This window comes from Leuciscus leuciscus (assembly GCF_965113295.1).
Source record: "Leuciscus leuciscus genome assembly, chromosome: 15".
Classification (NCBI taxonomy): Eukaryota; Metazoa; Chordata; class Actinopteri; order Cypriniformes; family Leuciscidae; genus Leuciscus; species Leuciscus leuciscus.
Window position 1 is genome coordinate 3,990,759 of NC_138739.1, and position 15,603 is coordinate 4,006,361.

The 15,603-nt window shown below is 39.0% G+C and overlaps 2 long non-coding RNA genes across 3 annotated transcripts in view; both read right to left on the reverse strand.

Moving 5' to 3' along the window:
* LOC309476505 overlaps window positions 1–15,603 on the reverse strand; it is a 241,570-nt gene that overhangs the window by 16,249 nt on the left and 209,718 nt on the right. The window lies entirely within an intron of this gene.
* Window positions 3,129–15,480, reverse strand: LOC309476439. 2 transcript variants are annotated; one of them, XR_014198151.1, is made up of 4 exons: window positions 14,278–15,168; window positions 8,357–8,395; window positions 7,796–8,066; window positions 3,129–3,444 (listed from the first exon to the last, which is right to left on the reverse strand). It is a non-coding gene; the product is annotated as an uncharacterized lncRNA (long non-coding RNA). The 2 variants fall into 2 exon arrangements; XR_014198150.1 differs by having other exon boundaries at window positions 7,796–8,395; window positions 14,278–15,480.

Sequence of the window (15,603 nt, forward strand, 5' to 3'; positions counted from 1 at the left end):
CTTTAAGTCCTATTCGGACGCTAATATTGTTTCTCATGGGCTCGTCGTATTTTAAACATTTACAGGGGTAAGTCGGTGATTTTAGTGCCGTCCGAATCCATAATATCAGTGTTTTTCTCACCCAACCCGCGTAAAAATCCCTGGCCAAATTAGTACCTTCTGTTTTTTGACAAACAGGTCGTGTGGTAATTTAATTGCCGCCTGAATCCACATCTCTGAGTTTACAAGAGATTCGAAATTCACGGTTTAAATCCTTTTTGATCACTGCCGCGCACCGTACGCAAGATGTAAACTTTTATTACTGAAATGCTGGAAAGTATTTCCAAGAACAATATTTCATCGCAGCTCCACCTCAGCGAACAAAAATGGGAAAGAGAAGAAGGCACGTACATTTTTGAAAAGGTTATTGTGGCAGCAATATGTTACAATTTTAAATGTAGGCTAGGTTATTATAGGCTATTATAGTTTGGATTATTTTTTATAATATCCAATAATCATAATAAATGCAATTTCAACTATTTCTGAAGTGCTTCTCTAATAAAGAACACCACTTTCTCACATAAACAGCCCCTGCACGAGAGAATAATTGATTCTCGAGCCATCGATTTCAACCGGACAGCGCCGGGTAACGTCGCACGTATGAATTGGTATATCTTTAGCAGCTTTCTAAGGTATAGTTCGGGGAACACACTTAGGAATATAAACAAATTTGGTAAGATATATCTTTCGAGTCTTCTTAGCACGCTAAGAGTGAGCGTTATCGGGAAACCGGGCCCTGTACTTTTTTGTTATGAATGCAGTTATTAGGCAATCGAACCATCGTTTGAGAAATAATAGTAATATTAGAGCACTTTTATAGGCTTTCAGCAGATATTCTGACTCAATCTGTTTCTAGCAGCAAATACTTATAATAAATGGCTTGTTGAATGAGTATTGATAGTCTATGGCTCATCACTATTATCAGAGCAGCTGAAAAGCCTCTTTATTTCATGTTAATAGATCCTGTTTTCTCCTCATTAATTATGCTGATGTCTTCAGATCTGTAAATTCACACATTAGCTAATTTTATTGTCAACAGATTTGAGCAAACGGCAAGATCAGTTATTGTGACATCTACAAGATATAGGTAAGTTTCATAACAGCATTTAATGAATCTGAAAAACCATGTCTCATATAAAAACAAGTAGTTAAGTCAAACTGTAACTGTTTCTTGCAAATTTGTATATTTAATTTTCTAAGTTTATCTTGTCTTGTTTATATCTGTTAATTGTTGTACTCTCAGTTTTTTCTATATATTTGCCTATATGTTAATGAGAGGTAAGATAACTGCTCCTCCTCCTTCAGTGAAGCTCCTCCTCCTTCAGTGAAGCTCCTCCCACTGCAATTCACCAATAAATGCTGGAATATTCCCATCAGCTACAAGTGAAGACGAGCATCAAACCATCAGGAAGAGCTGAAATCTGCAAAGACAGAGTTTATTGAAGGACAGTGAGAACATGAGAGATCCAGAACACTGCAGAATGAAACACACTGAAGAACAAAGAGGTTGGTGTTTATTCCTGATTCTTCATTAGTGAGGCTGAAGAACATTAAGGTTGTAAAGCAGTTCACCACATTTAGTGTTTGTAGTAGGAAAAATCAATAAATAACTATAAATAGACCAATAAATATTTTATAGTCACTTTCTACAGCCGTGTGAAAAGAAAGTACACCCATTTGAATTCTATGGTTTTACGTATCCGGACATAATAAAAATCATTAGGTCAAACTTCAGTTAGTACTTACCTAATGAAGTAGTAACTTCAGATTAACAACAACACATGACATATCACACTGCCATTATTTATTTAACAAAAACTAGGCCAAAATGAAGAAGCCATGGATGACAATCTAAGCACACCCTTATTGCTTCCATAGGAATTAAGAGGGTAAGTAGCAGTAAGGCCCTGCTAATCAAATGCTTTTGATTAATTGATCATCAGCAAGTGTGACCAAGTCTATAAAAGCACACAGTTTGGCAGTCTGCTGGTCTGGAGCATAGTTACTGCACTAGGTTTTGTTTGCAAGCTAAATAATAGGTTAGCAATAAAATGTTGCATGGAAAATCTCAAATTCGATAATCGCAGTCATGGAAACATTTGGATTTCTGTTGAATGAGAGAGGTACGTGAGCCCATACATTTAAGCTTTGTATTCTGCTTTGCAATCTGGTCACCCAATTTTCTAAGAATTTAACAATACTCCATTAGTTATTCCACTGGATTTATTTTCCCAAATCTTCACTCACGTCTCACCCATTTTCGCCATAAATGTTTCTTCCTATTGTTCACTTTTTAAAGGGTTAGTTCACCTAGAAATGAATAATTAATCATTAATGACTCGCCCTCGTGTTGTTCCAACCCTGTAAGACTTTCGTTCATCTTCGGAACACAAATGAAGATCTTAATGTCCAAATCTGAGAGCTTTCTGTCACTCCATAGACCGTTTGAATGAACCTCATTGGTTCTTGCTGAAGCTCAAACGTTCCAACGCAGAAAGAGAGGCAAAGCATTCCACAGTCTAGGAGCCACTGCCTGGAATGATTGGTCCCCTCTAGTTTTAAAATGAGTGCGGGGAACCACTAATAGCCTCTGAACTAATGACCTGAGACTCCGGGTGGGAGTGTGAAGCTGTATCAAGTCAGTGATGTAGGTAGGAACTTGACCATGCAGGGCTCTGAAAGTAAGGACCAGGATTTTAAATTGAATTCTGTACTGGACTGGTAACCAGTGAAGTGCTGCTAAAACAGGTGTGATGTGTGCTCTTTTCTTAATGTGAGTTAAAAGCCTTGCAGCAGAGTTCTGAACAGCCTGGAGACAATAAAGCTCCTCCTTACTCAAACAGGTAAAAAGACTGTTGCAGTAATCTAAACAAGAGGAAATGAACGCATGAATGATCATCTCCAACTCACCTTTAGTCAAAAATGATCTTAAAGGGATACTCCACTTTAAAATGAAAATTCTGTCATCATATACTCACCCTCATGTTTTTTCAATCCTTGATGAATTTCTTTCTTCTGCTGAACAGAAAGGAAGATATTTTGAAGAATGTCAGTAACCAGACAGTTTCTGGTCTCTTAAGCCCCTTTCACACAGCGCTTTGAACCCGGCAAATTGCCAGAACACCTTCTGTGTGAATGCAAACACGACCCGGGATTGATGCCGGGATCGATGCCGGGTTGGGGACCTAGTAAAATTGCCGTGTTCAGTCCCGGAACGCGCGCTGTGTGAACAAAAGCCGTAACAATGCCGTGTCGTAGTGATGACGCTGAAGCCGCGATCGTTCGCCAGCTGTGAAACGGTACGTAATGCGCAAGTTTATGATCGAATCAGAGAAAAAATGCAAAAGCGTGGTTTCTAGAGCGAGAAATTGTAGCTCATAAGCAAACTTAAGACGCTGCGGAGACCTCCGTGAAGTTGGCACCCCATAAAACGAAATAATTTCCAAAACTATGCCATTCGTTTGTGCTGCGTTTGTGCTGATTTGTGCCGCAAAAATGAACGTTTGTGCTGGTTTGGTGTTTGAAATATTGAACATTATTTTTTGGGTTGTGTGACGTCATTCTCCACCCCATGTCCTTCAAATCGCTCCAAACCGGTGTCATTCGTTTGTGCTCGGTTTGTGCTGGTTTGTGCCGTTAAAACAAACACTGTATCTGTTTTCCTTTCGCAGATATAACAAATTTAATTCGGGGCAGTGACGTCACTCTCCACCCCACCTCCTCTAAATCGCACCAAACCGGTGTCGTTTGTTTGTGCTCGATTTGTGCCGGTTTGTGCCGTTGAAAGAAACAGTGCAACTACGATCCCCTCTTAAACATTAAAAAAGAAACTTTTTAAGTACAATTACATAACTGTCCACCCCATATGGTCCAAATCGTTGCAAAACTGTGCCGCTCGTTTGTGCTCGATTTGTGCCGGTTTGTGCCGTTACGATGAACATTGTATCTTTTCCCCCTCCTTAGAAATAACACATTGGATTCGTGACAGTGACGTCACTCTCCACCCCATACCGTCCAAATCGCCCCAAACCGGTGCTTTTTGTTTGTGCTCGATTTGTGCTGGTTTGTGCCGTAGAAAGAACCATCATAAATGATTCCATTCTTTAGACATCACAAAATCTTTGGAGGAGTAGTGACGTCACGCAAGCAAGCCGCGCTCTCCATCCATCTCGTCTACAAACCTGTCCGGTTCGTTTGTGCTCGCACAGGGCCGCAGCTGTCAGTGTTCTTTTCTTTAGATATGGGAATGTTTTATTTTAGATTTGTGCTATTGACATTTGGTCTTTATATAATCACCAATGCACTGATATGTAATGTAGGCCTACTGTCACTACTCTGGCTGTAAGCTACGTGTGACTGATGCTTAATTTTGTATTAAAATAAAATAAAATAACCAATAAAAAAAAAATTATTAAAAAAAATTGTGGAGTGTCTTTTTCTGAATACTTTTAGCAGCTTACAGTGCCGGTTTGTGCTGTAAAAGTTTCGTTTGTGCTGCTTCGGTTTTTTAGATATTAAAATAATATTTTTTACTCAGCCCACCAACACGCTCCAAATTCACCCAAAATAGTCTCGTTCGTTTGTGCTTCGTTTGTGCCGGTACAATTTTCGTTTGTGCTGCATCGGACTTTAACATATCAGACACTGAATGAAAGCGAATTATAGATGGTGACTTCACCAGCCCCCCACCTGCATCTTCGTGAACGCGCCACAGAGAAATGCACATTTCATACATTAGCAGAGAGCAGTCTGTTTTCTTTCGTTTTGAATTGTTCTGTTTAAAAGTAGACATGTCTGTGATGCAAGTAGGCGCTGAGTTTCGGTTCATTTATGAGACCAGCTGCAGTTCAGGCGCCGGCGCCTCCATGTCCTGATTATCTATTGTCTGATATATTTACTTCTTATTTTGCCTATTAAATCCTGGCAATTGGTTGATTAAACATTGATTAAAATTAAGATACAATTAATACAAAACGAATTTCACCTTAAAGAAAGGCTTTGTGCTTTCTGTTTGAGGTCTCTGTGGAAGTTTTAAAGCAGTCTTTTAGTGCCGCTTTCAGAGCGGTCATGTCCGTAACGGAGAACTGTGCCGTCCGTAACATTGTTTTTTCCTCATAAATGCAAACACGAAAATAAAATAAAACGAATAATTTATGTTCTGCGGAGAGCCAATGTTTCTTCATCCGGTGGTAGTATTACTTTTCGTTTGCAGTGTAATTCATAGAATTAGCCTACTAAAAAAAATGTAACGCACATGCATGTCTAGGCTATTTCCCTCATATTAAATATAAAACGCATGAGTAGACTGATATTTTTCTAATGTCTGGACTCCTTTATTAAGGGAGTAGCCTATGGATATATAAAAAGACGTTTCAATATATTGGTATTAAGTGCATTTTCTGATAATTTATATTTCAAGTTTTGACTTGCAAATGTCGCGTCCATAACGCTGGAATTGACTAATTTTAAAGAATTTATCCTCAACTATTTTTGTAGTGTAAGTCTATGTATTTTAAAATGTTAACTTCAAATAATAGTAATTTGAAGATGTGGTAGCATTGGATCTGGACGGGAAGGATAACTCTGGGAGTTGGAAACGGTGTGTCTCGATTCTGCCTTCTCACACCGCGACACAGGTTTGTGCATCTGAATGTCGGGATTTCGGCTTCATATTGCATGTCGTTACAGCCCTAGTCATTTTAGAATGTTAAGTTCTACTTCTGTAGTTATTTTGGTAAAAGTAACTCAAAAGTAATACAGGAGTAGCTAATGCATTACAATTCTGAGACAGCCTAATATTGTAAGGTAAATAATTACTTTTAAATAAAAGTAATAAAGTAATCTATAATGTATTACAGTTTGGAAGTAACTTGCACAACACTGCTGATATTGTGAAAAATGATTAGCCTATAAATAGCCTAGATATTTTCTGTTTTAATGTGATTAAAATGTAATTTATTCCTGTAATGTCCTCCAGTTACTCCAGTTTTCAATGTCACATTATTCTTTAGAAATCATAAGATGTTGATTTTGTGCTCAATTATTATTGGTGCTCACTGCTCAGTTAAGAAAGGCTCTTATTTTTTTATCAATGTTTAATACACATTGCGTGTTTTTTGTTTTTTTATGTTTAATATTTTTTTGTGGAAACCGTGATATTTTTTTCACTTTTGATTAATTTAATGCGTCCTTGCTAAATAAAATTATTATTTTTTTATATAGGCTACTACTCAACCAAAACCTTTGAATGGTTGTATATCATGGTTTCCAGAAGAAAAAAAGAACAATATTAAGCAGCACATTAGAGCTGTTAGCATCAAATTCATAACACTGAAGACTGGAGTAATGATGCTAAAAATTCAGATTATGGTGCGTGTATTTATGACAACGTTCATGTTATTAACAAAACAATATAAGTAAAACACTTAGCCTACCTTGGAGTTTGTGTTATTGCACACATCCTGTGATCCGCAGTAGCCTACTCAGTTAAAAGTTGAAAACGCACAGGATAAATAACAGTTGAGTGAATACTGTGATTTGGTTTGCCGTTTCGGTCTTACCTTGTTACTTCAACTAGCTACTGTAAAAAAAAAAAAAAAAATATATATATAGGCTATATACTTTTTGCAGCACACACGAAGACAAACGATTGAGCATGTTTGGGGTGAATTTGGAGCAGGTGGGGGGCTGGTGAAGTCACCATCTATAATTCGCTTTCATTCAGTGTCTGATATGTTAAAGTCCGATGCAGCACAAACGAAAATTGTACCGGCACAAACCAGCACAAACGAACGAGACTATTTTGGGTGAATTTGGAGCGTGTTGGTGGGCTGAGTGAAAAATATTATTTTAATATCTAAAAAACCGAAGCAGCACAAACAAAACTTTTACAGCACAAACCGGCACTGTAAGCTGCTAAAAGTATTCAGAAAAAGACACTCCACAATTGGTTATTTTATTTTATTTTAATACAAAATTAAGCATCAGTCACACGTAGCTTACAGCCAGAGTAGTGACAGTAGGCCTACATTACATATCAGTGCATTGGTGATTATATAAAGACCAAATGTCAATAGCACAAATCTAAAATAAAACATTCCCATATCTAAAGAAAAGAACACTGACAGCTGCGGCCCTGTGCGAGCACAAACGAACCGGACAGGTTTGTAGACGAGATGGATGGAGAGCGCGGCTTGCTTGCGTGACGTCACTACTCCTCCAAAGATTTTGTGATGTCTAAAGAATGGAATCATTTATGATGGTTCTTTCTACGGCACAAACCAGCACAAATCGAGCACAAACAAAAAGCACCGGTTTGGGGCGATTTGGACGGTATGGGGTGGAGAGTGACGTCACTGTCACGAATCCAATGTGTTATTTCTAAGGAGGGGGAAAAGATACAATGTTCATCGTAACGGCACAAATCGAGCACAAACGAGCGGCACAGTTTTGCAACGATTTGGACCATATGGGGTGGACAGTTATGTAATTGTACTTAAAAAGTTTCTTTTTTAATGTTTAAGAGGGGATCGTAGTTGCACTGTTTCTTTCAACGGCACAAACCGGCACAAATCGAGCACAAACAAACGACACCGGTTTGGTGCGATTTGGAGGACATGGGGTGGAGAGTGACGTCACACAACCCCAAAAATAATGTTCAATATCTCAAACACCAAACGCAGCACAAACGAATGGCATAGTTTTGGAAATTATTTCGTTTTATGGGGTGCCAACTTCACGGAGGTGCTGCGGAGACATTACAAGTCACATCGATGTCACGTGTCTTTACGGAATTTTTACGGGTTGTGTGTGAACGCACTCTCTGATTCCGGAAAATCACTGGCAGTGTGAATGAACCAAAATCAAACGAACCCGGGTCAAATCCCGGGTCACTTTATCCGTGTATTTTCCGGAATATCTGTGTGAAAGGGGCTTTTGACTTCCATAGTATATATTTTTTCCTACTGTGTGTAATGGTCACCAGCTGGAGTGCCCTTGAAAGCCACCAGAGGGCACTCTACACCAGACTATCATATTTCACTCACACTACATTTCCCAGAACTCACTGCCCGGACTCATTATCATTGATTGCATTCACCTGTATCTTATTACCCTGTTAGTCTCAGCCTATTTATACCTTGTACATTCATTCATTCCCTGCGAAGTCTTGTTTGTGTCACACTGCATCTCTAAGCATTTTTCCTGGTTTTCTTGTTTCTTGGTTTTCGGATTTCTTGCCTGTTCTTTGGATTACTCTCTTGCCTCTGACCCCTGCCTGTCTTGTTTTTGTTTTGTTTTGTTCGTTTGGACTGTCTACCTGTGTTTTGACCCATTGCCTGTTTATTGGATTACGTGTCTGGATTGCCTCTTAATAAAAGCTGCGTTTGGATCTAGGGCTGCAACAAACGATTATTTTGATAATCGTTTAATCTAACGATTATTAGAACGATTAATCGACTAATCGTCGATTATTTCGCCGACTAATCATTAAGTTTGGAACGATTATTCAAGTCAAGTCAAGTCAAGTTTATTTGTATAGCGCTTTTCACAATACAGATTGCATCAAAGCAGCTTCACAGTATTAAATTAAAATAATACAACAAAGTTTGTTTCAAGAGGAATTTATTGATTGATAAAATTAAATTAAATATCCCCAAAATATCCCCAACTGAGCAAGCCAAAGGCAACAGTGGCAAGGAACCGAAAAACTCCATCAAGTGACCTAATGGTGTCCTAAAACTCCATCAGGTGCCTTAATGGAGAAAAAAAACCTTGGGAGAACCCAGGCTCAGTCGGGGGCCAGTTCTCCTCTGGCATTGGATAGAGGCCGGATTGTAGTTTGAACTGTAGGATTATATGAATGCCTGGCTGAAGAGATGCGACTTTAATCTAGTTTTAAACTGGGAGAGCGAGTCTGAGCAACGAACAGTATCAGGAAGACTATTCCAGAGTTTTGGAGCCAAATGTGAAAATGCTCTCCCTCCTTTGGTGGTTCTGGATATCCTAGGTATGACCAAAAGCCTTGAATTTAGTGATCTCAAAGAGCGCGATGGATTATAGGGCGATAGAAGATCCGTTAAATAGACTGGAGCTAAGCCGTTTAGGGCTTTATAAGTCAGTAGCAATACCTTGTAATTAATACGGAACTTTATAGGTAACCAATGCAGTGATGATAAAATCGGTGTTATATGATCATATTTTCTTGATCTCGCAAGAACTCTAGCGGCGGCATTTTGGACTAACTGTAGCTTGTTTATTGAGGATGCAGGACAACCAGCTAATAAAGCATTACAGTAATCCAGTCTCGAGGTCATGAATGCATGAACTAACTTTTCTGCATCAGAAACTGATAGCATATTACGTAGCTTAGCAATGTTTCTAAGGTGGAAAAAGGCTGTTTTTGTAACATAAGAAATATGATTTTCAAAAGACAGGTTGCAATCGAGTATAACACCCAGGTCTTTTACTGTAGAGGATAAAGTAACAGGACATCCTATGATGTTAAAGTTGTATTGTGCGAGGTTTTGTGGGCGGTTTTTTGAACCGATAAGTATTACCTCTGTCTTGTCTGGATTTAATAAAAGAAAATTACGCGTCATCCAATCTTTTATATCTTTAACACACTCTGTCAATTTGGAAAATGTAGCGTTTTCATCCGGCCGTGATGAAATATATATTTGAGTGTCATCAGCATAACAATGGAAACTAATTCCATGTTTCCTTATAATATTTCCAAGTGGCATCATATATATTGAAAATAACAGAGGGCCTAATACAGATCCCTGCGGCACTCCATAGTTTACTGGAGTTATGATCGATTTTTCTCCATTTAAATAGACAAAATGGTAGCGGTCAGATAGGTATGATTTGAACCAGCTTAGTGCTTGTCCTTGAACACCAGTATAATTTTGTAGTCGATCTAAGAGTATTGTGTGATCTATAGTATCGAACGCAGCACTAAGATCAAGTAAAACTAGTATTGAGATACAGCCTTGGTCAGAAGCTAAAAGTAAATCATTTGTGATTTTAACGAGCGCAGTTTCAGTGCTATGATGCGGTCTGAATCCAGACTGAAACTTTTCATAGATATCATTTTGTTGCAAGAAAGAGCCCAGTTGAGCGGACACCACTTTTTCTAATATTTTAGACATAAATGGAAGATTTGAAATGGGTCTATAATTTGCTAGATTATTATGATCTAATTGTGGTTTCTTAATGAGAGGTTTTATAACTGCCAGTTTAAATGTTCTTGGAACATGACCTAAAGATAAAGACGAGTTAATAATATTGAGGAGAGGCTCTTCCACTACAGATAACACTTCTTTCAGTAGTTTAGTTGGTATAGGATCTAATAAACATGTTGTTGTTTTAGATGAAGTGATAAGTTTATTTAACTCTTTTTGTTCTATAGTTGTAAAGCACTGTAATTGTTCTTTCGGGGTGATAATTGAAGCTGAATTGTAAGGCGCGATTGAAGATTGAACGTTTATAATTGTGGTTCTGATGCTTTCTATTTTCTCAGTGAAGAAGTTCATGAAATCATTACTACTGAACTGTAACGGGATATTTTGTTCGGGTGACGTCTGTTTATTTGTTAGTCTAGCCACGGTGTTAAATAGAAACCTTGGATTGTTTTGGTTGTTTTCTATTAGTTTGCGGAGGTGCTCAGCCCTGGCAGCTTTTAGGGCCTTTTTATAACGTGACATACTGTCTTTCCACGCGATTCTAAAGACCTCTAAATTAGTTTGTTTCCATTTACGCTCTAAAATACGGGTTTCTCTCTTTAAAACATGCGTAGTATTGTTATACCATGGTGCTTTATTTTTCTCTCTGACCTTTTTTAATTTAATAGGTGCAACCACATCCAATGTTCTAGAGAGAATGGTGCTCATAGTGCTAGTTAGTTCTTCTAGTTCATCTGTTTGTTTGGGTTCAGGCAGCAGCTGAGACAGATTAGATAAGCAATTTGAGAAATTATCTATGGTGGATGGGAGGATTGTTCTGCCTGGTTGATAACGCGACGCCGCATGACATATTACAGCAGTACGTAATATGCAAGTTACCATGTAGTGATCAGTGACTTCATCACTTTGTGGAATGATATCTATATCGGTTGGATCGGTTCCGTGTGATATAATTAAATCGAGTGTATGATTAAGACGATGAGTTGGTCCGGTGACGTTTTGCTTGACCCCAAATGAATTTAATAAATCTGTAAACGCAGCTCCTAACGCATCATTTGGATTATCTACGTGTATGTTAAAATCTCCAACAATTAATGCTTTATCGACATTGACTAATAGGTCTGAGAGAAAATCTGCAAACTCTTTTAGGAAATCAGCGTAAGGCCCTGGCGGTCTATATACGGTAGCCAAGGCTAGAGATAATAGGGATGTTTTTCTAACATCTAAGAGCGTAACATTTAGTACAAGTACTTCAAATGAAATAAACTTATAACCCGTTTTCTGAGTAACATTTAGAATATCTTTATAAATGGTTGCAACACCTCCGCCACGGCCAATCAGACGGGGCTCATGCTTATAACAGTATCCAGGAGGAGTAGACTCATTAATACCGAAATAATCATTTGGTTTAAGCCAGGTTTCAGTAAGGCAAAGTACATCGAAGCTATTATCTGTGACCATTTCATTTACAATAACTGCCTTAGGTGTGAGTGATCTAATGTTTAGAAGACCTAGCTTTAGAAATAGTTTTTGTTTACTAATAGCAACATTTTCTGTTTTAATAACAATTAGATTTTTCCTAGATCCTGCATTAGATTTATTATTTGATCTCACTAAACGAGGAATAGACACGGTTTCTATGCAATGTTCTACACTAGTATTTATATCAGTTGAATTGGTGCAGCAGAGACTATGATTTGGACTTTTGGTTACTAGTCAAAGGGTATTTAACATTTTGGAGATGTTATCTGACAGAAGATCCGCTCCGAATCTGCTTGGGTGTAAGCCATCAGCACGGAAAAGCCTAGGACGCTCCCAAAACAGATTCCAATTATTTACAAAGAGCAGTTTCTGCTCATTGCACCATGACATTAACCATTCATTTAGCGCAAATAATCTGCTGAACTTTTCATGCCCTAGTCGGTACGTGGGAAGCGGTCCTGACACAATGATCGTTGTTTCAGGCGATGTGCTGCGTACCGTATCGATTAGATTCCTGAAGTCTTTCTTCAGAATCTCCGTCTGGCGCAGCCTGATGTCGTTCACTCCCGCGTGCAGGACCACAGTTCCGACGCGCTCGTCACCGTTCAGGATCTCGGGAACGCGAGCAGCGATTTCAGAAACACGAGCACCAGGGAAGCAGTGACTTTGCACCTTACTTGTACCTAACGTAGCGTGTACGTGCCGAACGATGGAATCGCCGATGATCACAGCATCGCGTTCTGTTTCGCGTAGAGGGGAGAAGCGGTTTTGTGTCGATAACTCGAAAACCGGGAGGGTCGGAGAAAGTCTTGGTCTAAACCTGACTCGCGTCTTCCGCTGCGGAACCACCCAGGCTTCGTGGTGGCGTGTTGGAGCCGGAGTGAACGAGACCATGGCTGATTGCGACCGATGCTGAGGAACGCACGGAGTAGACGCGGTCGGAGTCAGCGGGTTAGTAACGTTAAACACTGATTTGTGTGCGTCGGCGCGTGATGTTTCAAGAGCTAAACACCGGTCTCTCAGCTCGGCCTGTCTCAATAAAAGGTTGTGGATCTGTTTCTCAACAGCTTCCAGCTCAGACTGCAGTGCGTGAAGCTCAAATGTGTCCTCACCTGCACCAAGCGGTAGACTACTTACATCTGATATATTCGCCATTTTAACAGATGGACAGTGAGTTAGCAACGAAGCTACCAGTGATGCTATCAATATTAATACTAATTTATATTATAAGTTTGTTTGTAAATGAGTGTGGAGAAGACGCGTTCAGCCGTGATCCACGGACGTAACCTTTAAGAGTATGCAGCGTTGGATCACTAATAGGCTTGAGACGCGTCTGCTCAACAGTCCGCGTTGTAACTATGAGGTTTTTTAGTGGTAGGGGTGTAGAGTAGACGCACGATAGGCGAAAAAAAAGTGTTTGTTTATAAGTGAGCTTTTTCAACTAGTTAAAACACTGAGTTATATATATTCTAACTATAATAAAAAATAAAAAAAATAAATCACTTTTGAAATGGTGGTTTTAATGAACTTTGAGCCAACTAAACATGTCGTTCTCTTTAAGTTTTCAGATTTCTGTCCAACTCAAATCACACACAAATGCTCTCTAAGCATTGTTTAAATATTCTGTTCTCTTTCAATAGAGAAAAAAAAAAATGTATCAGCTGCATTACAGACAAACTTAATCTGCAAATAATTATTATAAGAATAACATAAAAAAAAGATATGACAATTGAGCTGACAGAGACATTCTCATTCGCCTTTTAATTTACAGTATGAAAAATTAACTGGCATGATGTTCTTCATAACATCTTTTGTAAGTCTTCATGAATATGTAACAAAATACAGGCAAGTGATAAGACTGTAATACCTAATAGTGTTACAATAATAAAAACAGCCCTGACTCCTAAGCTCGATCAAGCTTTATTCTATGCAAAAATAAATCATCACATTACTGTAATTATATTATAATTGTTAATTTTATTACTATTAGTAATAGTATTGCATTGTCTAATAAAGAGATTTACTGCTAACATTAGTTATTTAGCTCCAGCTGGAGAACATTCACCTCTCACCGGCTCGTCTTGTGCCGGGGTGTTTTTAACATGCATGTTGTGCTCCCGTGAAAAGCAAGTTCCGCCTTGCATGTATTGCACACAACAGCATTCTTGGTTTGAAGTTTTGTGAAACTTTCACACACCTGCTAGTTCGGATTCGTTTGCACTGCGTCATAATTCGCGCTGTTTTCTCTTCTACCGCAATAGCATTTGTAACGGCTGCATTACACTCTAGCGCTACAGCGCCGTAGCGGTCAAATCGCGATATTGCACGCCCTTATTAGGTCACGTGAGATCAAACGACTACTCGACAACAAAGATATTTGTCGACAATTTTTTATTGTCGACAATGTCGACTAATCGTTTCAGCCCTATTTGGATCTCACCTTTGAGTCTCGGAGCAGTTTGTGACACTATGGAAGTCAATGAGACCAGAAACTGTCTGGTTACTGACATTCTTCTAAATATCTTCCTTTCTGTTCAGCAGAAGAAAGAAATTCATATAGGTTTGAAACAACATGAGGGTGAGTATATGATGACAGAATTTTCATTTTAAAGTGGAGTATCCCTTTAATTTGGAAATATTCCTCAGTTAAAAGAAACAGTTTCTAACTAATTGTTTAATGTGGAACTCCAAGGACATAGCTGAATCAAAAACAACACCTAAGCTCCTGAGGCTTGGTTGGACAGACAAGCCTAAGTTACCAATATGCTGTGTATTATCTTTGGGGTTTTACTTTTAGGGGTGATAATTAGTGTTTGTGTTTTGTCTGAGTTCAGAAGCAAAAAGTTGTCACATAACCACTGTTTGATACTAGTCAGTAGGTTGATTAGAGAAGACAGTTTTGAGAACTCAATTTCCTTAAAGGAGCAGTACAGTTGTATATCATCCGCATACAAATGGTAAGATATGTCGCTAAACTGACTAATTATCTGTCCGAGAGGAAATATGTACAAGAGGAACAGAATAGGTCCCAAGACAGAACCCTAAGGTACCCCACACGACAACTCTGCAGTTTCAGACATCTGATTCACATAATTCACATTGTTCTTGCTGAAGCTCAAACATGATGCGTAACACGAGAATGAACCTCATTGGTTCTTGCTGAAGCTCAAACATGATGCATAACACGAGAATGAACCGCATTGCTTCTTGCTGAATCTCAAACGTGCTGCTTAACACGAGAATGAACCTCATTGGTTCTTGCAGAAGCTCAAACGTGCTGCGCAACACGAGAATGAACCCCATTGGTTCTTGCTGAAGCTCAAACATGATGCGTAACACAAGAATGAACCTCATTGGTTCTTGCAGAAGCTCAAACGTGCTGCGTAACACAAGAATGAACCTCATTGGTTCTTGCAGAAGCTCAAACGTGATGCGTAACACAAGAATGAACCTCATTGGTTGTTGCTGAAGCTCAAACTTGATGCGTAACACAAGAATGAACCTCATTGGTTCTTGCAGAAGCTCAAACATGATGCGTAACACAAGAATGAACCTCATTGGTTCTTGCTGAAGCTCAAACGTGCTGCGTAACACGAGAATGAACCTCATTGGTTCTTGCTGAAGCTCAAACGTGCTGCGTAACACGAGAATGAACCTCATTGGTTCTTGCTGAAGCTCAAACGTGCTGCGTAATATGTGAATTAACCTCATTGAGTGAAAACCTCCGCCTTTCCCGCATCCAGTTTTATGACCTGTTGTCCCGCATCGGAGCGAGGATCATTTTTCAACTCGGGCGTCAGACGTGAATTTGCTTAACGCGTGAATGCACAAAAAGCTTGCACGTGATTAATTCACTCGCACGTGATGCTCAATTCTACGAACTGGACGCGTGAATGAG